The 25,874-nt window shown below is 37.5% G+C and overlaps 1 protein-coding gene across 2 annotated transcripts in view; it reads right to left on the bottom strand.

The window, feature by feature from the left end:
- Positions 1–25,874, bottom strand: part of CDH12 (cadherin 12) — a 1,213,596-nt gene that overhangs the window by 820,022 nt on the left and 367,700 nt on the right. For both annotated transcript variants that reach the window (XM_044932643.2, XM_025270675.3), the window contains exon 2: positions 8,509–8,592. The gene's annotated coding sequence lies outside the window, so the exon portion shown is untranslated. The remainder of the gene's footprint in view (positions 1–8,508; positions 8,593–25,874) is intronic.

Genomic DNA, 25,874 nt, shown 5'->3' with positions numbered 1-25,874 from the left:
GTGTCATAGAACAGTGGTGAAGCTGCCCTGTTGGGTGACTGGCATCTGCTCACATATATTGAATCTAGCTTCCCAGAGTTTATTTTTTTATATCTTGCTGATTTGCTTTCAGCTAATAAACATGATATCTATTCTTCTCAGCTCAGTCAGGCCCTTCCCCCATTAACCTTGTTGCTTTAGCCTCATTATTCTCCTGGGGCTGCAGGGGTGTCCACCTTGTACAATCTTCTCAAGCGCCCAGAACACTGAGCAAAAATCTGGTCTTAATCTTCCTCCTTCTAACACTTTGGTCTACTCTATCCCTGTTACTGGGCTTCCCCAGAGGCTCAGGGGTAAAGAATCCACCTGCAATGCAGAAGCTGCAGCAGACATGGGTTCAATCCCTGAGTGGAGAAGATCCCTTGGAGGAGGGCATGGCAACCCACCCCAGTATTCTTGCCTGGAGAATCCCATGGAGAGGAGCCTGGCAGTCTATAGCCCATGGGGGGACACAGAGTTGGACATGACAGAAGCAACTTAGCACGCACACAGGCATCCTAGTTTCCAGCTCCAATCACTGCACACCTGTGTTAAGGTACTCGCCTTAAGTGAGTCACCCTGATTCCTGGGCTATCCCTCTATAGTGGATCATCAGCGCCTCAGTCAGAGGAGTTCCCTTAAAAAATAAAATGCATCATGGCCCAGCTTTGATCAGGTCTATCAAAAGCCTTCTGGGATCCCTCAGAGTAAAAAGCAAAGCTCTTGCCCTGACCGTAAGGCCCACCTTCTAACAGAGCTCACTTCCTGCATTCCTTCTCCACTCCCTCTAGAGCTTCCACCAGGCGGATTTATCAGGAGTATCAAGTAGCTCCCACCCTGTCATCCTGAGATGTGTAGTTAACTTTGAAACACTGTTCTTTAAATATGTTCCTGGTTACCTCCACATTTCTCTCAAGTTTCTCCAAATGTTATTTTATTGGTAAGATTTTCTCTTAAATGTGTTTTTCAGTATTTCAAGATACTATTTTCCCTACAACACAGAAACTTCCTCCTTCACACTTCTCAGTTGATTTTCAGCATCACATTTCTCATTTTCTATAAGTTGATTAAACAGATGATCAATCATCTATTTTAAATATGACTTACATATTATATAATTTGTTTCCTTGTACTCTTTTCACTAAAATGCAAGCTCCAACGTGAAAAACTTTAATGATAACTTTCACAAATATATACACTACCCAGAGACAGTTCTTAACACAAAGTAACATACAAATTGCTTTCAATACTATTATTGACTAAATTAATCTGTAAATTGATAATTTATCTCTCCTCTGTACCAAACACTGGATGCTTTATGTAACTAGGGAGAAAATTATTAAGGAAAAAATAAAGAGGAAAAGTGAATTAATCTTTATCTATATGTCACCCACTTCACATACGTGTTTGAAATATAAAAATAGTTTAAAAATATTATAATACATTCAATATATAATATATTTCCCCTCTAGTCCATTCTCCATATTTAATCATAATTTCAAATTAATTTTGATATGTAAACAGAGGTGCATATTTCCTGAGAAATCTGTATGCAGGTCAAGAAGCAACAGTTAGAACCAGACATGGAACAACAAACTGGTTCCAAATTGGGAAAGGAGTACGTCAAGGCTGTATATTGTCCCCCTGCCTATTTAACTTATATGCAGAATACATCAAGCAAAATGCTGGCCTGGATGAAGCCCAAGCTAGAATAAAGTTTGCCAGGAGATATAACAATAACTTCAGATATGCAGATGACACCACCCTTATAGCAGAAAGTGAAGAGAAACTAAAGAGCCTCTTGATGAAAGTGAAAGAGAAAAGTAAAAAAGTTGGGTTAAAACTCAGCATTCAAAAAATGAAGATCATGGCATCTGGTCCCATCACTTCATGGCAAATAGATGGGGAAAAAATGGAAACAGTGACAGACTTTATTTTTGGGCTCCAAAATCACTGCAGATGGTGACTGCAGCCTTGAAATTAAAACATGCTTGCTCCTTGGAAGAAAATCTATGACCAACCTAGACAGCATATTAAAAAGCAGAGACGTTACTTTGCTGACAAAGGTCCATTTAGTCAAAGCTATGGTTTTTCCTGTGGTCATGCATGGATGTGAGAGTTGGACTATAAAGAAAGCTGAGCACAGAAGAATTGATGCTTTTGAGCAGTGGTGTTGGAGAAGATGCCTAAGAGTCCCTTGGATTGCAAGGAGATCAAACCAGTCAATCCTAAAAGAGATCAGTCCTGAATATCCATTGGAAGGACTGATGCTGAAGCTGAAACTCTAATACTTTGGCCACCTGTTGTGAAGAACTGACTCTGAAAAAGACCCTGATGTTGGGAAAGATTGAAGAAAGGAGGAGAAGGGGATGATAGAGGATGAGATCATTGGATGGCATCACAGACACGAGGGACATGAGTTTAAGTAAGCTCCGGGAGTTGGTGATAGACAGGGAAGCCTGGTGTGCTGCAATCCATGGGGTTGCAAGGAGCTGGACACAACTGAGCAACTGAACTGAACTGAAACAGAGATGCAAATATTTGCACTTTTAAAATAGCAGTTTGTTTATAGCAAATTCAGGGACCTATAATTTTATGATTAAAGAGAAGATGGTATGAAGTCAAACGTGATTTATCCTATTTTTAGCATAAAAATATACAATAAATTTCTCCCATTGACATCATATTACTAGGTTTTGTTTATATGACAAAGAAGCCTAGTTGAGTCTCGAAGTTCTATGCCCTCCTTGTCTTGAATTTGCCCTGGGAAATTCAGCACATATTTTTAGAAAGCAGATAATAGAACAACTAAATGCAATGATACACAACACAATATGGGCTTCCTGGTGGCTCAGCTGGTAAAGAATCCGCCTGCAATGAGGGAGACCTGGGTTCCATCCCTGTGTTGGGAAAATCCCCGGGAGAAAGGAAAGGCTACCCAATCCAGTATTGTGGCCTGGCGAATTCCAGACCAGTGGGGTATAGTCTGTGGGGTCGCAATGAGCTAGGCACAACTGAGCAACTTTCACTTTTGTTTCATATCACACTTTGAACTAGTATACTATTATACTGACACCTGGAATGACGATAACAGGATCGATTCAAAAATAGAAGTTGAGTGAACTGACATTTAACATAGAATTCATAAGAAGGAGGATGAGTTGGAGATATGGCGATTGTGTTAGTATTCCACACACTCTGTAAGCTACAATGGCTCAGTTGGTAAAGAATCCACCTGCAATGCAGGAAACCTGGGTTCAGTCCCTGGGTTGGGAAGATCTCCCAGAGAAGGGAAAAGCGACCCACTCCAGTATTCTGGCCTGAAGAATACCATGGACTGTATAGTCACAAATAGACACAACTGAGCAACTTTCACTAATCTGCACTAATAATACAATAACGTTATTTTATTCTAAAATTATTACACCGGGTTTTATCATTCATGTGGTACTTGATCACCATTCCAGAGGATGGAAAACTGGTAGCTAAAAAGATATTTGAACTAAATTCAAATATTATAGGATTGGGTGCCAAATAGAAGGAAATTTTGTTATCCCAAGTATGGGGTGTAGAAGAGAGTTCATCCAGGGCGGAAGTAGCCCAAATTGAAAGATCTGCTCATTACACCAATTGTTTTCAAACTCTGGGTGGTTGTGACTTTCCAAAAGGCCACATTCCAATATGAACACAGAATACATTTCAAGCTGAATATAAACATAAATATATATATATGTGTATATATATATATGTGTGGGTGTGTATGTATATGTATATATATGTATGCATGTGTGTGTATATATCTATATATACTTTAATTATCAGCCACTCTGGATTAGCAGCACTGTGCTGGGCTGTGCTTAGTGTTTCAGTCGTGTCCCACTCTTTGAGACCCCATGGACTGTAGTTCTCCAGGCTCCTCTGTCCATGGGATTCTCCAAGTGAGAATACTAGAGTAGGTTGCCATGCCCTCTTCCAGGGGATCTTCCCAACCCAGGGATCCAACCAGGGTCTCCTGCATTGCAGGCATACACTTTACCAGCTGAGCTACCAGGGAAGCCCAGCAGTACTGTAGCTTTCCTTAACTCAAATAGATAATTAAGTATTGGCTACATTACAAGAATTATTGCCAAGGGATATTTGATATTAAACCAGGGAATCAAAAACTGGAATCTATTTATATCTCTTTAATAAGTTCAAATTATCCATGAAAACTGATTTTTTTAATTATCTTCCCTATCCTGGTGTTTTTATAAAATTGCCAAGTTCAGTTGTATAGTGATCTTGATTTAAGAGAATATTGAGGAAATTAAAAAATTAGTACTTTCAAGAGCTTTAAAATTTGATTAAAGTTTCTATCTTCAACAAAAAATGAAACCTTTTACTGAGCACAGTTTACTCATTTGTATCCAAAGGCCTTTGATTATAATAATTTTTCAAATATAAACAATTAGCAACACGCCATTTGTTTACTAAATGTTATAGAAGAGACCCAGCTGTCTTTATCTGCTTCATTTGACTATTCTAAAGTTACAATTTTCTCATGACATTTCTCTATTTAAACATGTTTAACTACACATGAAGATCATTTGGGTCTGGGTATTTTAAGGTTATTTTCCATATACTGTCAAAAAGAAGCATGTTTCAATCCAAGCAAATGATTAGCATTTCACATAAGTTGACTCTACTTTTAATATACCCTCGAAATATATCTCATAAGTTACTCTATTTCAAATTATTTTGTTGTGGAAGGGACCTTGTTTTTAATCAACTTTAAAATTATATTCTGCTGACTTGCAAATGGCAGGTCAATGCTAATTGAGAGAAGACTTAAAAACTCTGACATCCTTTATCCCTGCATAAAGATTGCGTGTTCTGTGTGTTCTAATCCTCTGCTTTCCAATATTGCCTTTACGAGGTTAAGAAGATGAATGTTCATTGCTTTTAATCCTCACTATGATTTATGAGGCTCTTGGTATCCTTTCCCCAGAGCAGCTACAACTGTGTGGTTGTTCTGCCTGCTGCTTAAATTACACAGACATCTGCAAAGTAAATTATGGATTGTTGTCCCATAGACCATAACCAAGCATTCTCTCTATCACTCCTGCAAGACTTTTTTTGTTAGAACAAAGACCATGTGCATTTTTATTTGCTGAAGAAATTTTAAGTTAACCTGAATGATAGTACATTGACCTGAATTACGACCTGTCATATAACATAAAAGCAGCGTGACATATAAACAACATTACTTTAAAGCTAGGAAAAAACCCACCTCCTATTTATTTATATCTTTCTTGTTTATTTAGGAAATATCACCTTTAGGTTTTCAGAAGAAATGTGACCTTTAAAATTAACTTTAAAATTGTGCTGGAATAAAATGAATGCAAGTGACCTCAGTCTCCAACCACGCAAGATTTCAAGAGCATCCTGTGGTTCTTTAAAACCAAACATTGAGCAAACAAAGAGAAAACTATGTGAAGGAAAAATCCATGGAAGATGGGTATCTTTTTTTTAGATTTTGTTTTTCTTATTGATATCACTGGTAGTACACCTGTTTTAATATACTGGAAGCATGTAGGAAATCATGAGTAATTGGAACAATTCTCTCTCCAGAATAAAAAGCCTAGCAGTCTAAGCTGAAACAGTCAACTTGCTCTGTATTCTCCTTTCTTTTCTCTGCTTATGATTCTGTGCAGATGATGAATCATAATTCCCAATGAAAAGTCCATTGTGTAGTTCTAACAGGCATGTTTCAAATGTCTAACCTTTGACAATTACCCCAAATTAGAAATATTCCAGCATTTATTTTCTTTAGATGTGCTAATTACAACCAAAACAATAACCCATCAGGGGAAAATTACACTAACAGTTTTTTTTTTTTTTTTTAATAATCTCTAACAATGCCTTACAAAGTGTATTTCTTTCTTAAACAGATGGCTCTGCAGTTCATTTTTGAACCCGATTGTCAACTCAGCAGGATGTTGTGAGCACTAAAACTAGATATGCTCAAATCCAGTCCTAGCTAAGCAGATCCACTGCTCCCTCTGCATTTGCATCAGTTTCTATTCACCTCGTCATTGCTGAGAGAGGGTGTGCTCTTAATATCAGGATCTGATATTCATACCAGTTCCTAAAGACTTTATTTTTAAAGATAGAGCCTTGATTTCTTTGCCTCCGTGTCTCTATTCATTTCTAACACTCTCCATTTGTAATCGCACTTCACCTCTTGGTCCTTCTGAAATGAAGTATTAAAAGAATCCTTAAGGATTAGATTTAGTTAAAACCCTAAACTACTTAAATATACCTCCAAACTAATGAATGTCTTTTGAATACTGGATGTTAGGCAACCATAGACATAAGTAAGGTGTGAGTAGAACAGACAGTAAATTTTGTAAAATATTAATGTAGAAACAGGTTGCTCATCTTTGTTCAGAAAACCATTTACAAAAGGAGGCACTGAGATTGCAAATGGACCCCAGTCCATTAACGTATTCAAAATTAAATTAATCGCAGACAAGTATTTTAATACTAAATTTTTTTGCCTTGATATCTATATCTTCAATGTTCTTGGATATCACTATATATTTTTTTTTTTTTTGTCATACCACATGGCTTGTGGGATCTTAGTTCCCCAACCAGGGATTGAACCTGTGCCATAGCAGTGAAAGCACCTGGCGCTAGCCACTGGACAACCAGGCAATCCCCTCACTCTCTATTTGATTATATCATTCCACTGAGATTAATTTCAGGTGTACTATGAAAATCCTTATAGTAAAAGGAAAACAATTTCAATCCATTGTATTCAAATGTCTTTTGCATTAATTTGGACTCTCTCCTGGTTGAAAACAAGTGAACATTCTAATTCTTTAAAAGTTACTTATTCTCAAGTTATTATCTAAATACTATTCTTATGTAAAATGATTATCAAGCTGATATATTTATTTTTATCTTCAGTTATAGCACAGAGAGAACCAAAGGACATTTAAGAAGAGTATGTTTCTCTTTTACTTGGATCTTTGGATATTTTAATGCTTCATTAAGCTTTAAAGTAAAAGACACAAAGTCTTGCAAAGTCTAATTAGAATGGCGTAGTATTAAATTTTTATTACTCAATCATGGATCACAAGTAATATTTAGCTCGATGAAATCATGGTTATGTAAGAAGGATAAGTTGCTGGTTACAGGAATAAAATTTGAAGTACTAACCTCTTTTACCCTATCAATCCTTAAATAAGTTCTGGAATAAAATTCCCACCCTGATATTATTTAAAATCAGATATTTAGAAAGTATTCAAATTTTCTATAAAATAGAAAATAAGAAGGATTGTACAAAGTAAAGACAAAATATATCCTATAAAGTAGATATGAATATAATGGGAACAAACTGAAGGATAAATGAACAATTGAAGGATAAATGAATAAGAATTAGGAATCAGTAGCACTTGAAATATAAAATGGTTAATAATTTTATTTCAAAACTTTAATCCTGAAAATTTTTACCTAAAATTTGTATAGTTTTTATTCAAAATTGACAAATTGAAATCAGTTGATGTTATAAAGATAGATAAAGCAGAATTTTTTTGGGTGAATTTATTTCACCCAATATAAAGAGAAAAGTTAAAAACAAAAAGAAACGGCATAATTTTTCTATTTGTTAAATATGAGCATGTAGAGTGAGTCTGAACAAATATCACAGCAAGATGCATAAAGCCACATTAGCTTAATTACATAGTTGCCTTATCTCTTTAACCTTTTCTTTCTGAGCTATTATATCATGGTTAATCTTAATTGATCACTGATTGAGAACTGAGAGTGAGAAACTTGTTTTGACTGTGGCATAAGAATAGATACTACACTTACCAAGCAAGGAGTGTCAAGGCTGTGCTTTAATTATTGTCTTTAGAAGGTTAACTGTAAAAGTCTAAACCTCAGGGTTTATATTTCTCATCAGCAATGGAAAAACAGCCTACAATTGCCCTCCAAAAAGACAATTGAACTAGATTCTGCCATATTAATATTAATATCGACAAGGAAATCTGTGACATTGTGTCTTTGTTTCCTGTGTCAGAGCTTTATCTGATGTTTGGCTTTGAAATAAGACATATTCAATTTAATAAATGTAATAGCCACTAATTATGAGGGACTAGGCAAAGTGTCATAAAAAAGAATATAAAAGGAAGAAAATCAATTTATGTTCTTTAGGAAGTACATAGCCACTATGCCCTCTCAAATCTGCATGTAAATTGAAACAGTTTGAGAAAAATTAAATGAAGTAGCTTAAAAATATAGAATTCTTGCTAAAAGAAATGGTTACTTAGGTTTCATGGTACTGTCATTCTATGTCAAGTACCTGCAATCATATAAACAGTTGAATATTCTATTTTCTAATGAAATATATTTTAAACAGTAAAGAAGTTTGAAAAATAAGATGGATTTTAAAATATTTATTGAGGTAAAAAGCACACACCTTGATGATCTTTAAATGTCACTTACCTTTAAGAAAGCTGACATCCTATAAAACTCGAAAGTGCTATCAAGTTCCAAATGGACTGTATTTCCAAACAGAGATGAATAGAGCTGGAAAGACAAACATGTACAGAATTGTCATGTTAAATATATTTTTTCTAATATATATTATTTTAGAATAGTTTACATTTACTTAAAGTTTCAAAGAGAATTCAGAGTTCTTGTATACCTTACATCTTATTTCTCCTAATGTTAGTATTTTACATATAATAGCTTTATTGGTCACAACTTTTGGTACACTGCGATACATGAACTGAAACCAATATAGATACCTTTTTCTGATTTCATTAGTTTTTCTCTTGATGTCCTTTTTCTGTTCCAGGTATGATGAACTTAATCTTTATGTCTCTTCAGCATCTTCTGAACAGTAATAGTTTCTCAGATTTTCCTTGTTTTTGCTGACCTCATGGGTCTTGAAAAGTGGTGATCAAGCATTTTTTTATATGATGTCCCTCAATTGGAATTTGCCTGATACTTTTCTCATGGTTGGACCAAGGAGGATGGATGGTCTAATTTCTTTTCATTAGACTAGATTTTGGAGTAAGACCACAGAGGTAAAGTCATTCTCATCATTTCACATCAAGGGTGTCATGTCAAGCATAACTTATTACTGTTGATACTAATCGTGCTTAACTGACTAAGATAGCGCTTGTCTAAACTCTGTACTCAGAGAAGGCAATGGCATGCCACACCAGTACACTTTCCTGGAAAATCCCATGGTCAGAGGGGCCTGGTAGGCTGCTGTCTATGGGGTCGCATAGAGTCAGACACAACTGAGCAACTTCACTTTCACTTTTCATTTTTCATGCATTGGAGAAGGAAATGGCAACCCACTCCAGTGTTCTTGCCTGGAGAATCCCAGGTAGGGCGGAGCCTGGTGGGCTGCTGTCTATGGGGTCGCACAGAGTCCGACATGACTGAAGCGCCTTAGCAGCAGCAAACTCTGTACTGTAATGTGACTTCTGTTTTCCCTTTCTATACTGTGCCCAGTAGAAGCAAGTTACTGAATGCAGTCCATACTCAAGGGTAGAAAGTTCCCCTCCTCAAGAGAGAAATATCTACAAAATATATTTGGACATCTTCAGCAAGAAAGATTTGCTTATTCTCCCATTTGTTTGTGTTCATTCCTTCATTCAATAAATTATGTGTATTGGTAGGAACTCATGGATACTTATTTTGTGTTTTGTTTTATAATTTAAACCTAAACTATCTTTTTTGTTGCTCAAATGGTTCCAGCTTTGGTCTTCACAAGTTCTTTCACTTGACTTTGTATCCTGTAGACATACCACATCCATTTGCTTACTGAGCTTACAATTTCAGATTCCCTCCTCACATTCTGATATTACAAGATCAGTTCAGTTCAGTCGCTCAGTCGTGTCTGACTCTTTGTGAACCCATGAATCGCAGCACGCAAGGCCCCCCTGTCCATCACCAACTCCCAGAGTTCACTCAAACTCACGTCCATCAAGTCAGTGATACCATCCAGCCACCTCATCTTCTGTTGTCCCCTCTCCTCCTGCCACCAATCCCTCCCAGCATCAGAATCTTTTTCAATGAGTCAACTCTTCACATGAGGTGGCCAAAGTACTGGAATTTTAGCTTTAGCATCATTCCTTCCAAAGAAATCCAGGACTGATCTTTAGAATCAACTGGTTGGATCTCCTTGCAGTCCAAGGGACTCTCAAGAGTCTTCTCCAACACCACAGTTCAAAAGCATCAATTCTTCTGTGCTCAGCTTTCTTCACAGTCCAACTCTCACATCCATACATGACCACAGGAAAAACCATAGCCTTGACTAGACGGACCTCTTTTGGCAAAGTAATGTCTCTGCTTTTTATTATGCTCTCTAGGTTGGTCATAACTTTCCTTCCAAGGAGTAAGCGTCTTTTAATTTCATAGCTGCAATCACCATCTGCACTGATTTGGGAGCCCGGAAAAATAAAGTCTGACACTGTTTCCACTGTTTCCCCATCTATTTGCCATGAAGTGATGGGACCGAAGAATTGATGCTTTTGAACTGTGGTGTTGGAGAAGACTCTTGAGAGTCCCTTGGACTGCAAGGAGATCCAACCAGTCCATTCTGAAAGAGATCAGCCCTGGGATTTCTTTGGAAGGAATGATGCTAAAGCTGAAACTCCAGAACTTTGGACACCTCATGCGAAGAGTTGACTCATTAGAAAAGACTCTGATGCTGGGAGGGATTGGGGGCAAGAGGAGAAGGGGACGACAGAGGACGAGATGGCTGGATGGCATCACTGACTCGATGGACGTGAGTCTGAGTGAACTCCGGGAGTTGGTGATGGACAGGGAGGCTTGGCATGCTGTGATTCATGGGGTCACAAAGAGTCAGACATGACTGAGCGACTAATCTGATCTGATCTGATGGGACCAGATGTCATGATCTTAGTTTTATGAATGTTGAGCTTTAAGCCAACTTTTTCACTCTCCACTTTCACTTTCATCAAGAGGCTTTTTAGTTCCTCTTCACTTTCTGCCATAATGGTGGTGTCATCTGCATATCTGAAGTTATTGATATTTCTCCCGGAAATCTTGATTCCAGCTTGTGCTTCTTCCAGCCCAGCGTTTCTCATGATGTACTCTGCATCTAAGTTAAATAAGCAGGGTGACAATATACAGCCTTGATGTACTCCTTTTCCTATTTGGAACAAGTCTGTTGTTCCATGTCTGGTTCTAACTGTTGCTTCCTGACCTGAACAGAGGTTTCTCAAGAGGCAGGTCAGGTGGTCTGGTATTCCCATCTCTTTCAGAGGTTTCCACATTTTATTGTGATCCACACAGTCAAAGGCTTTGACATAGTCAGTAAAGCAGAAATAGATGTTTTCCTGGCACTTTCTTGCTTTTTCCATGATCCAGCAGATGTTGGCAATTTGATCTCTGGTTCCTTTACCTTTGCTAAAACCAGCTTGAACATCTGGAAGTTCACGGTTCATGCATTGCTGAAGCCTGGTGTGGAGAATTTTGAGCATTACTTTACTAGCGTGTGAGATGAATGCAATTGTGTGGTAGTTTGAGCATTCTTTGGCATTGCCTTTCTTTGTGATTGGAATGAAAACTGACCTTTTCCAGTCCTGTGGCCACTAATATTATATGCCCTAGACTCAGCAATCTTTCAAGGATGCTGGATGATTTCACTGAAGAATAGTATTAAGAACCAAGATAAATACAAGATCTAAACACCTAATATATGTAAATACAAAGATATAAACACTTGCTTCTGGAACACTGTTGCTTCTAAATCTTCTCCGGAGACTGAGCTGCAAAATAGGTTATTTATACTAAATTGTGTATACTCACATAACCATAATCATTTATAATGTTCCCAAACATTATTTTTGTACTGTTATCTCTGACTCTAATCCCATCATACATTTCAAATAAATAGTATCTTGGATTTAATACATTAGTGAAACACAGCTTACATTTCTGTTTGAAATGTTTCTATTTGAGTAGTAGCAGGAGTGAATCTAAAAAGAATTCCTACCCCAGTCAGAAATACATGCCTTTATCAATGGCATTTTTGACAGAACTAAAACAAACAAACTTTGCAGTTTGTATGGACGCAGAAAAGATGCTGAAGAGCCAAAAAAATCTTGAGAAAGAAAGGTGGAGCTGGAGGAATCAACTTTATTGACTTGAGACTATACTACAAAACTACAGTCATCAAGACTGCATGGTACTGGCACAAAAACAGAAATATGGACCAATAGAACAAGAGATAAACCACACACACCTATGGACATCTTATCTTTGACAAAAGAGGCAAAAAATTCAGTGGAGAAAAGGTAATCTCTACAGTAAGTGGTGCTTGGAACACTGGACAGCAATGTGTAAAAGAATGAAATTAGAACACTTCCTAACACCATATACAAAAATAAACTCAAAATGGGTTAAACATTTAAACACAAGGCCAGAAACTGTAAAGCTCTTAGAAGAAAACATAGGCAGTACACTCGTGGAAGATCATCTTTAACCTGTCTCTTAGATTAATGGAAATAAGAACAAAAATAAATAAATGGGACCTAATTAAACTTAAAAGCTTTTCATTGCAAAGGAAACTATAATTAAGACAACCCTCAGAGTGGAAGAAAATCATTGCAACTGAAGCAAATGCAGAGAACTAATCTCCAAAATATATAAGCAGCTCATATAGCTCATTATCAGAAAAACTGACAACTCAATGAAAAATGTGTGCAAAAGACCTAAACAGACATTTCTTCAAAGTATACATATGGATGACCAGTAAACACATGAAAAAATGCTCAGCATCACTCATTATTAGAGAAATGCAAATTGAAACTATAATGAAATATCACCTCACACCAATTAGAATGGCCATCACCAAAAAATCTACAAAAAATAAGTGCTGGAGAGGACATGGAAAAAGTGTAAATCGATACAGCCACTATGAAGAATAGTATGGAGATTCTTTAAAAAACTAGAAATAAAACTGCCATATGGCCTGGCAATTCTACCACTTGGCATATACCCTAAGAAAACCACAATTCAAAAAGACACATGAACCACAATATTCACTGCAGCATTATTTACAACAGAGAGGACAAGGAAGAAACCTAGATATCCATCAACAGATGAATGGATAAAGGAGAAGTGGTGTATATATACAATGGAATATTATTCATAGGAAGGAATGAAATTGGGTCAACTGTATTGATGTGGATGATCCTAGAGCCTGTTATACAGAGTAAGGTAAGTCAGAAAGAAAAAAATATATGGTATATCAATACATATGTATGGAATCTAGAAAGATAGTACTGATGAACCTATTTTCAGAGAAGTAATGGAGATGCTGATGTAGAGAATGGACTTGTGGACACAGTAGGGTAAAGACAGGGTAGGGCAAATTGAGAAAGTAGCACTGACATATATGCACTATAATGTGTAAAACAGATAACTAGCAGGAAGCTGCTGTATAACAGAGGGAGCCCAGCCTGGCATATATACACACACACACACACACACATATATAATTATGGTTGATTCACATTATTGTATGGCAGAAACCAACAAAACACTATAAAGCAATTAAGCTCCAATTGAAAAAGAAAATGCATGCCTGTTATCTGATTCTGAAGAATCTTTCGGAAAGTTCATAAACTTTTATTATCATTCATTCCTATTAAAGTTTTGCATGTTGGAAAAGAAAAATAACCTTTAATACTGTGTGCACACAACCATAGCTGCCTGATTGCTTTTTTTGTCAAGTGTCATACACTGAAAAAATAAAAAGAAAATAAGGAAATATAGATGACTTATTAACTAATATATTTCTTCTGTTGCTATTACTATGTCTGTTTTATATGATTAGATTTTCATCAAAGGATAAAAAGTCTGAGATATCAAATTTACTTGTCTAAGAAATATTATTTTAATGAATTTAAAAATAATGAATACTGGTATATAAATGTTAGTCATTATAAGTAAATGGCAATCAAAATACTTAGAAGTGTTTGTCATCATTATTATCAAAATATTTAGTGGAAAATATGTATAATAGACTAGACTGATAACCTGTACAATGTGACTGTTATTTTCTGATATTTACCAAAAGGGTTTTCTCAGCCAAAGTTTTAGAAAGACAACATAGCTATATGTAGATAACTACATGATTAAGCAACAGTTAGAACTGGACATGGAACAACAGGCTGGTTCCAAATAGGAAAAGGAGTATGTGAAGGCAGTATACTGTCATCCTGCTTATTTAACATGTATGCAGAGTACATCATGAGAAACCCTGGGCTGGAAGAAGCACAAGCTGGAATCAAGATTGCTGGGAGAAATATCAATAACCTCAGATATGCAGATGACACCATCCTTATGGCAGAAAGTGAAGAGGAACTAAAAAGCCTCTTGATGAAAGTGAAAGGGGAGAGTGAAAAAGTTGGCTTAAAGCTCAACATTCAGAAAAAGAAGAGCATGGCATCTGGTCCCATCACTTCATGGGAAATAGATGGGTAAACAGTGGAAACAGTGTCAGATTTTATTTTTCCGGACTCCCAAATCACTGCAGATGGTGATTGCAGCTATGAAATTAAAAGACGCTTACTCTTTGAAAGAAAAGTTATGACCAACCTAGACAGCATAATAAAAAGCAGAGACATTACTTTGCCAACAAAGGTCCATCTAGTCAAGGCTATGGTTTTTCCAGTGGTCATGTATGGATGTGAGAGTTGGACTATAAAGAAAGCTGAGTGCCAAAGAATTGATGCTTTTGAACTGTGGTGTTGGAGAAGACTCTTGAAAGTCCCTTGGACAGCAAGGAGATCCAACCAGTTGATTCTAAAGGAGATCAGTCCTGGGTGTTCATTGGAAGGACTGATGTTGAAGCTGAAACTCCAATACTTCGGCCACCTGATGTGAAGAGCTGACTCTGATGCTGGGAAAGATTGAGAGCAGGAGGAGAAGAGGACGACAGAGGATGAAATGGTTAGATGGCATCACCGACTCAATGGACATGGGTTTGGGTGGACTCCAGGAGTTGGTGATGGACAGAGAGGCCTGGCGTGCTGAGGTTCATGGGGTCACAAAGTGTTGGACATGACTGAGTGAGTGAACTGAACGGAACTGAACTGAACATGATTAAGATATATACTATAGTGAAATATCTGGCAGCTACACATGAAAAAGATTAAAAGGACCATTCTTTGGTTTCATTATGGGTACAGGAAAATATATTGCACTGGTTTAGTTAATTGTTTAGTGTTCATTTCTGTGGTCTACCTCTTAGAGGCTCTGTTGCATTATTTGTGGGATGGAAGTCAACCTTGCTTTCTTACCACTTTTCTTCTCACCAGAGTATATTCTTTTCAATTTTTCTTCATTCTGGACGTTGGAAGAGGAAAGGAGACTGTGTGTTTTATGTTCCTAATATGCTTCTGGTAACATAGGTCTCAGCTTCCCAGGCGGTGCAGTGGTAAAGAATCTACCTGCCAATGTAGGAGAAGCAAGAGACACTGGTTCTATCCCTGGGTCAGGAAGGTTTCCTGGAGTAGGAAATGGCATCCTGCTCCAGTATTTTTGCCTGGAAAATTCTATGAACAGAGGAACCTGGCAGGCTTCAGTCAATGGGGTCACAGAAGTTAGACATGACTGAACACACACACTACCCACCACCAACATAGATCTCATTAGAAAGAAAAATCCCTGTAGGAATACATATTGTTTCTACTTTTATCTATTAGCATTTTGAACTTTATCTGTGTTTGCAACTTAATGGGCAATTGAATTGGAGAACTTGAATCATTGATAGACCTTAATATTTTTATTTTAATATTTAATGGTATTTTATCATACATATTTATTAATTGCATTTTTAACTCATATTTTGTTAGTCTCTTGGGAGTTCAGAGGTTTGCATATAAATGTTTAACATTTTGTTCTTTGAATGTGAGAAGAAAAAGTAGGAGCAATATTAAAATTTTGGAGCCCATATTTAAGATCAGATCTTTGACAGTGTAGAAAGGACATGTAACATTCATCCTCAATCAATTTCCAGATGGATGGGAAACATAGTTTATTTTATAGCATGCTACAAAGTGAGAGAGATTCTTCATGAATACATAAGAATGTTAACTATGGCAATGGTGACTTATGCCATTGGAAACTGTGTAACTGGCAATATTAGTTGGTCACCTGGAGCAGGGGTCAGTCAACTTTTCCGTAATGAGCCGGATGTTAAGTATTTTAGAATTCACAAGCCATGGTCTCTGTCACAACTCTCACAGTATGAGACTCATTTGTATGATCTATTCATCAAAATCTAAGCACCGAAGACACAACCAAACTGACTGTCCTTCATGTAAAGAAAGACAAAATCTATAGTCTAATATTGCTTATTAGGTTGGAAAGATCCCCTGGAGAAGAAAATAGCTATCCATTCCAGCATTCTTGCCCAGAGACTCCCATGGACATAGGAGCCTTGTGGGCTACTGTTCTGGGGTTGCAAAGAGTGGAACAAGACTAAGCTACTAAGCACAGCACAGCATTGTTTATTAGTCACTATTAGCAATAAATAATGTAGTATGTTTCAGTCATCATGTACAGATGTGAGAGTTGAACCATAAAGAGGGATGAGTGCCAAAGAATTGATGCTTTCAAACTGTGGTGCTGGAGAGGACTCTCGAGAGTCCCTTGGACTGCAAGATCAAACCAGTCAATCCTAAAGGAAATTAACCATAAATATTCATTGGAAGGATTGATGCTGAGACTGAAGCTCCAATACTTTGACCATGAAGAGCTGACTCATTGGAAAAGACCCTGATGCTGGGAAAGATTGAAGGCTAAAGGAGAAAAGGGTAATAGAGGATGAGATGATTAGATAGTATCACCAACTCAGTAGACATGAATCTGAGCAAATCCTGGGAGATAGCAGAGGACAGAGGATCCTTGTGTGCTGAAGTCCATGGATTCACAAATAGTTGGGCATGACTTAGTGACAGAAAGCAACAACAACAATATTGTGTGCCTTCAATTGCATCAGGAAGGTACTACATTTCTCAAATGACTCCTGCTATCAACTATCTTGAGCAAGAAAGCTCTCATAATGACAGAGCCATTGCTTTAGAGTTATGACTACAAACTATTACCATTTGAAGATGAATATGTATTAGATAAGCACTGTAGTTTGTAGATCCTTTATGCATATAGCTCTGTGGTAATAAAACAACCACACTAGAGTAGAAGTATTATCCCCAGGTTACAGATTAAGAACTTGAAGCTCAGCATGAATGTATAAATTGACCAAGGTCACTCTTAAAAGTAAATTAAACTAGAGCACCAAATATTGATTTCAGATCTGTCCAACTCAAAAGCCCATGCTCTCTTTTTACATACGACTCAACTACATATGCTTTCTGTTATAGCTCTAGTCTATTTAAGATTGGCTTGGTAAAATTACCCACTATTTGCAACTGCTGCAAATTTTGCTGAGCCCTCATCACTGGTCAGCTTTCTTTATATTTCATTCCTTCTGTCCTCCAAATTTAGATGTTCTCCACCCTCTTATTAGTGAAGTGAAGCTGCCTTCTATTTATTGAACTGCAGGACCATCTTACAGAGGACTGTACTACATTAGTATTTATTACTTCTGATAGCACTGAAATGTTTTATTTTTACCTCCTTTTGTTTTTTACTTCCTTTCTACTTTCCTAAGCTAGCCTAAGCAAACTTTTTGTGTCTGTCTTTCCCTACTAGAATTGTGCTTCACATATAACTTTGTTTCTCCTAGTCTGCTGGTTTCTAAGTGAAGTGAAAGTCGCTCAGTTGTGTCTGACTCTTTGTGAAACCATGACTATACAGTTCATGAAATTCCCCAGGCCAGAATACTGGAGTAGGTAGTCTTTCCCTTCTCCAGGGGATCTTCCCAACCCAGGGACTGAACCCAGGTCTCCTGCATTCCAGGCAGATTCTTTAGCAGCTGACCCACCAGGGAAGCCCAAGAATACTGAGTGGGTATCCCTTCTCCAGTGGATCTTTCTGACCCATGAATCAAACCAGGGTCCTTGCATCGCAGGCAGATTCTTCACTAAGTGAGCTATCAGGGAAGCCCCTGGTTTCTAAACCTCGGCTTAAAACAGCCTGATCCTAATCCTCCAATCTCTCAAATATTTTTCCTTCTCTTTCCACTTATTTCACTGCAGAAATCTGAAAGAACAGTATATGTCCTTGACAAAATTTGCCACCCACTTATACAATGGATGCCTGGGTACTCTAACCAACCCTTTGTTTAGTTCAGATCAGTCACTCAGTCATGTCTGACTCTTAGTGACCCCATGGATTTTAGCACTCCAGGCTTCCCTGTCCATCACCAACACCCAGAGCTTACTCAAACTCATGTCCATTGAGTTCGTGATGTCATCCAAGCATCTCACCCTCTGTCATCCCCTTCTCCTCCTGCCTTCAGTCTTTCCCAGCATCAGGTTCTTTGCCATTGATTCATTTCTTCATATCAGGTGACCGAAGCATTGGAGTTTCAGCTTCAGGATCAGTCCTTCCAATGAATATTCCGGATGGATTTCCTTTAGGATAGACTGGTTGGAGTTCCTTGCAGTCTAAGAGAATCTCAAGAGTCTTCTCCAACACCACTGCTCAAAAGCATCAATTCTTTGGTGCTCAGGTTCTTAATAGTCCAACTCTCACATTCATATATGACTACTGGAAAAACCATAGCTTTGACTAGATGGACCCTTGTCAGCAAAGTAATGTCTCTGCTTTTTAAAATTCTGTCTAGGTTCATCATAACTTTTCTTCCATGGAGCAAGCATTTTTTAATTTCATGGCTGCAGTCATAATCTGCAGTGATTTTGGAGCCCCAAAAAATAAAATCTCTCACTGTTTCCACTGTTTCCCCATCTATTTGCCCTGAAGTGATGGGACCAGATGCCATGATCTTAATTTTCTGAATGTTCTTCCATGTCCAGTTCTAACTGTTGATTCTTCACCTGCATACAGGTTTCTCAGGAGGCAGGTCAGGTGCTCTGGTATTTCAATCTCTTGAAGAATTTTCCACAGTTTGTTGTGCTCCACACAGTCCAGGATGCCTGACTCTAGGTGAGTGATCACACCATTGTGATTCTCTGGATCATGAAGACCTTTTTTGTATAGTTCTTCTGTGTATTCTTGCCACCTCTTCTTAATATCTTCTGCTTCTGTTAGGTTCATACCATTTCTGTCCTTTATTGTGCCCATCTTTGAATGAAATGTTCCCTTGGTATCTCTAAATTTCTTGAAGAGATCTCTAGTCTTTCCCATTCTATTTTTTCCTCTATTTCCTTGCATTGATCACTGAGGAAGACTTTCTTATATCTTTGTGCTATTCTTTGGAACTCTACATTCAAGTTGGTATATCTTTCCTTTTCTCCTTAGTCTTTTGCATATTTTCTTTTCATAGCTATTTGTAAGGACTCCTTAGACAACCATATTGCCTTTTTGCATTTATTTTTCTTGGGAATGGTGTTTATCACTGCCTCCTGTACAATGTCACAAACATCTGACCATAGTTCTTCTGGTACTTTGTCGATCAGACCTAATCCTTTGTATCGATTTCTCACTGCCACTGTATAATAGTAAGGGATTTGAGTTAGGTCATACCTGAATGGTCTAGTGGTTTTCCTTCAGTTCAGTTAGTCAGTTCAGTTACTTAGTTGTGTCCAACTCTTTGCTATCCCATGAATCACAGCACACCAGGCCTCCCTGTCCATCACCAACTCCCGGAGTTCACCAAGACTCATGTCCATCGAGTCAGTGATGCCATCCAGCCATCTCATCCTCTGTCATCCCCTTCTCCTCCTGCCCCCAATCCCTCCCAGCATCAGAGTCTTTTCCAGTGAGTCAACTCTTTGCATGAGGTGGCCAAAGTACTGGAGTTTCAGCTTTAGCATCATTCCTTCCAAAGAAATCCCAAGGCTGATCTCCTTCAGAATGGATTGGTTGGATCTCCTTGCAGTCCAAGGGACTCTCAAGAGTCTTCTCCAACACCACAGTTCAAAAGCATCAATTCTTTGGCACGCAGCCTTCTCAACAGTCCAACTCTCACATCCATACATGACCACAGGAAAAAAAATAGCCTGGACTAGACGGACCTTTGTTGGCAAAGTAATGTCTCTGCTTTTGAATATGCTATCTAGGTTGGTCATAACATTCCTTCCAAGGAGTAAGCGTCTTTTAATTTCATGGCTGCACTCACCATCTGCAGTGATTTTGGAGCCCCCCAAAAAATAAAGTCTGACACTGTTTCCACTGTTTCTCCATTTATTTCCAATGAAGTGATGGGACCAGATGCCATGATCTTCGTTTTCTGAATGTTGAGTTTTAAACCAACTTTTTCACTTTCCACTTTCCACTTTCACTTTCATCAAGAGGCTTTTGAGTTCCTCTTCACTTTCTGCCATAAGGGTGGTGTCATCTGCATATCTGAGGTTATTGATATTTCTCCTGGCAATCTTGATTCCAGCTTGTGCTTCATCCAGTCCAGCATTTCTCATGATGTACTCTGCATATAAGTTAAATAAGCAGGGTGACAATATACAACCTTGATGTACTTCTTTTCCTATTTGGAACCAGTCTGTTGTTCCATGTCCAGTTCTAACTGTTGCTTCCTGACCTGCATACAGATTTCTCAAGAGGCAGATCAGGTGGTCTGGTATTCTCATCTCTTTCAGAATTTTCCACAGTTTATTGTGATCCACACAAAAGCTTTGGCATAGTCAATAAAGCAGAAATAGATGTTTTTTCTGGAACTCTCTTGCTTTTTCCATGATCCAGCGGATGTTGGCAATTTGATCTCTGGTTCCTCTGCCTTTTCTAAAACCAGCTTGAACATCAGGAAGTTCACAGTTCATGTATTGCTGAAGCCTGGCTTGGAGAATTTTGAACATTACTTTACTAGCATGTGAGATGATTGCAATTGTGCGGTTGTTTGAGCATTCTTTGGCATTTCCTTTCTTTGGGATTGTAATGAAAACTGACCTTTTCCATCGCTGTGGCCACTGCTGAGTTTTCCAAATTTGCTGTCATATTGAGTGCACCACTTTCACAGCATCATCTTTCAGGATTTAAATAGCTCCACTGGAACTCCATCACCTCCACTAACTTTGTTCGTAGTGATGCTTTCTAAGGCCCACTTGACTTCACATTCCAGGATGTCTGCCTCTAGGTCAGTGATCACATCATCGTGATTATCTGGGTTGTGAAGATCTTTTTTGTACAGTTCTTCTGTGTATTCTTGCCACCCCTTCTTAACATCTTCTGCTTCTGTTAGGTCCATACCATTTCTGTCCTTTATCGAGCCCATCTTTGCATGAAATGTTCCCTTGGTATCTCTAATTTTCTTGAAGAGATCTCTAGTCTTTCCCATTCTGTTGTTTTCCTCTATTTCTTTGCATTGATCGCTGAGGAAGGCTCTCTTATCTCTTCTTGCTATTCTTTGGAACTCTGCATTCAGATGCTTATATCTTTCCTTTTCTCCTTTGCTTTTCGCTTCTCTTCCTTTCACAGCTATTTGTAAGGCCTTCCCAGACAACCGTTTTGCTTTTTTGCATTTCTTTTCAATGGGGATGGCCTTGATCCCTGTCTCCTGTAAAATGCCATGAACCTCATTCCATAGTTCATCAGGCACTCTGTCAGATCTAGGCCCTTAAATCTATTTCTCACTTCCACTGTATAATCATAAGGGATTTGATTTAGGTCTTAACTTAATGGTCTAGTGGTTTTTCCCTACTGTATTCAATTTAAGTCTGAATTTGGCAATAAGGAGTTCATGATCTGAGCCACAGTCAGCTCCTGGTGTTTTTTTTTTTTTTTTTTTTTTTTTTTTTGCTGACTATATAGAGCTTCTCTGTCCTTGGCTGCAAAGAATATAATCAATCTGATTTTGGCATTGACCATCTGGTGACGTCCAGGTGTAGAGTCATCTCATATGTATTGGAAGAAGGTGTTTGCTATGACTAGTGTATTCTTTTTGGCAAAACTCTGTTAATCTTTGCCCTGCTTCATTCTGTACTCCAAAGCCAAATTTGCATGTTACTCCAGGTATCTCTTGACTTCCTACTTTTGCATTCCAGTCCCCTATAATGAAAAAGACAACTTTTGGGGGGTGTTAGTTCTAGGAGGTTTTGTAGGTCTTCATAGAACCATTCAACTTCAGTTTCTTCAGCATTACTAGTCAGGGCATAGACTTGGATGACTGTGATATTGAATGGTTTACCTTGGAAATGAACAGAGATCATTTTCTTTTTTGAGATTGCATCCAAGTACTGCATTTCAGACTCTTTTGTTGACTATGAGGGCTATTCCATTTCCTCTAAGGGATTCTTGCCCACAGTAGTAGATATAATGGTCATCTGAGTTAAGTTCGCTGATTCCTAGAATGTTGATGTTCACTCTTGCCATCTCCTGTTTGACCACTTCCAGTTTGCCTTGATTCATGGATCTAACATTCCAGGTTCCTATGCAATATTGCTCTTTACAGCATTGTGCTTTACTTCCATCACCAGTCACACCCACAACTGGGTGTTGTTTTTGCTTTCGCTCCATCTCTTCATTCTTTCTGGGGTTATTTCTCCACTGATTTCCAGTAGCATATTAGGCAGCTACCAACCTGGGGGGTTCATCTTTCACTGTGCAATCTTTTTGCCTTTTCTTACTGTTCATGGGGTTCTCAAGGGAAGAATACTGAAATGGTTTGTCATTCCCTTCTTCAGTGGACTACATTTTTTCAGAACTCTCCAACATGACCCGCCATTCTTCATTGGCCCTACACAGCATGGCTCATAATTTCATTGAATTAAGACAAGGCTGTGGTTCATGTGATCAGATTGGTTAGTATTCTGTGAATGTGGTTTTCATTCTGTCTGTCCTCTAATGGAGAAGGATAAGAGGCTTATGATGTGAGAGACTGACTGAGGGGGAGGCTAAGAGGCTCATGATGGGAGAAGAATAAGAGGCTTCTTGATGGGAGAGACTAACTGAGCGGGAAACTGGGTCTTGTTCTAATGAGTGGGGCCATGCTCAGTAAATCTTTAATCTAATTTTCTGTTGATGGACCTGGTTGTGTGCAACCTTACTTAGCTGAAATTGACCACTCAAGGGTTTCTGGCCATTCTGGAGAAAGTCCCTCCTGATTGGCCTTAGAACTAGATATCAGGAGCTCTCAGTGGCAATCCATGCTTTTAATCTCCCTCCTGACTTTGAAAACTTTTTCTTCATTTGTCTTTTTCTTGTTCTTTCCCTGGATTTCTTCAGTAAGTACCTCCTTTTAATTTCTGTTTTTCTTAAAGAAAGTGCCAGTGCTAAATTGATAGTATATTTTCTCTCTCTTCATATGCCTCCCCATAGGAATTTCACCTACTCTTATATATTGAATTATTATTTCAAACAGATTATATGTCTATATCTGCTTTTTAAGCTCTGGATTATTTCCTTTCCATTTTATACAGACTGTCTGATATCTCTCCATGAATATACCCAGGAAACCTGGGTTCAATCCCTGGGTTGGAAAGATACCCTGGAGAAGGGAATGGTAACCTATTGCAATATTCTTGCCTGGAGGAGTCAATGGACAGAGGAGCCTGGCAGGCTATAGTTCAGGGGGTCACAAAGAGTTGGGCACAACTGAGCAACTAACACAAAAGATAATATGGGCTAAAACAAACTCACACCATGCACATTCATGCAAGAAATCAGTATTTCTTCATCATCTATTGCTCAAATCTCAGAGTTGTCTTGAATTATTCCTCTTATTTATTTCTCTCTTATAATTTTGTTCCCCAAATATCAAAACTGTCATATTCTATCTGAAATATGACTTATATTCAATGCCTCTTTCCTATCACTGCTGCAGATCAGTAATAAAAACTTCATTTTATGAATTGCTTTATAATTTTACAACTCCTAACATTACTCACCACCTCAGGCCTTCAACTGATTGAATCAGGACCACCTATGGTAGGGAGGGCAATCTGCTTTATTCAATCTACAGATTCAAATATTAATTTCACCCAGACACTCCCTCACAGACAGGCTCTGAACAATATTTGACCCACTACTGGGGCACTCCTCTGCATAATCAAGTTTACTGTGATAAAATTAATCATCACAATCCCTTTTTGACCAGGGCAAGACATTAGAGACATTGGCCATTTTCACCCAGCGGCAGCAGGCATTGGCATCAGGGAGGAAATTTTACTTTCTACTGCAAAAAGATTATGCTATTTCAGGATCTAAAAACAGAGGTCAGGAAGAAAGGGCACTCTCCAGATCCATAGACTGCTGACTGCCAAGCCTGTTCCTTGAAGAAAGTTCTGGACAACAGCACACTGAGTTACAATAAAGATAAAACAAAACCCTAAAAGACTGAAATTAAATAGTTAGGATTCAAGTTCTCTATCTACCATAATAACTGACTATATTGTTTAGACTGTTGTCATTCCTACTTCAAATAGTTAGCTATTAAGGTAAATACGTCAGTTTTAAGCAAAATTCAAACCACCAAACAATAAGCAGCTTCTTTCTGTGAAACACATCTTGCAGGAATGGAATGAAACTGTACTTTGAAAATAACTCATCTTTATTCCAGGAAGAAAATAATTATAAGAACATATATATTTTTTCATTTTATCCTGATTCTGCTTTTTCATATATTTAACTTCCACATTAACCTAGATGAATTTTATATGGAGTCATTTGAAAGAAAAAACAAAAAATTAGCTTTAAAGAGCATTAAAATATACTGGCTTCAGATGTTTTTAGAAGGGCAGAATTTAAAAATGTCTAACATTTTACTAAAAGCATAGACGCATTCTTTCTTTGAAGGAACTTGACCCAATAGAAATACCTGCCTCATTAAAATGCTCAGTTTGCTAAGTTTGAACTTTAAAGTGCAATTTCTTTCCGAGTGGAAAAAAAAAGGCCATATTTAACAGTTTAAATTGAACTTTTCCAAAAATGACAGAATGGATTTCCTAAGCCATCTTAAACTAACAGTCATGAAAATAAAAATACACTTTAAAATTCAAAGTTGTATCACCAGTAAGAGATAACTTTGGGATAACTATACCTTTTTAATAATATTTATACATATGCAAATGAAGTAGTATATTACTTTTTTCAAATTTTAATTACTCTGTGTTAATCCATAGGTATATTAATTATTAAAGTGTCAAAGCAATTTTTATATGTTTTTGCTTCTGAACAGCTGCTATAAATCTCAACTAACTTTTTTGAAAATTATATTCCTTATTAGAGAACTTTAATATTTCTTCTGGAGTGTTTATTACATGTATCAACACATTCATCTCACAAATGTTTTTGTGTTTGTGTGTGTTTTGGAAACTTTCCCAAAATAGTTAAATACTCCCTTCTTTATCATCTTTTGCTGCCCACTTTTTACCTTCAAAAGGTCTGAACATAATGTGCTAAAGACTAATATTATAATTCAATTTTATTTTTCTGTCAAATCACAAAATGCTCTGTAAAATCATTTTTGGAATGTCAAGTTTTTTAGTTGGGTAAGGATGGTTACAGATGCAATGATGCCATCTTAGTGTTTATCTCTTCTTTAGCTCTTTTCATATGTTTCATCTTACCTTTCTATAATCAAATGATACATTAGAAATAGCCTAGAAATTATGATTGAGTCCCTTCACTGCTCATCTGAAACTGTTACATTGTTAATAAGCTATACCTTAATAGAAACTGTTTTTGGTGTTAAAAAGTCAAAATTAAATTTAAAAAGGACAACATTACTTAGTTTAATTAAATAAAAATGAAAAGGGAAACATTAATTTTTTAAAAAGAGA

The sequence above is a fragment of the Bubalus bubalis genome, chromosome 19, assembly GCF_019923935.1.
Source record: "Bubalus bubalis isolate 160015118507 breed Murrah chromosome 19, NDDB_SH_1, whole genome shotgun sequence".
Lineage (NCBI taxonomy): Eukaryota > Metazoa > Chordata > Mammalia > Artiodactyla > Bovidae > Bubalus > Bubalus bubalis.
Note: the sequence above shows the minus strand (reverse complement) of the source record. Positions and strands in the feature narration are given on the sequence as shown.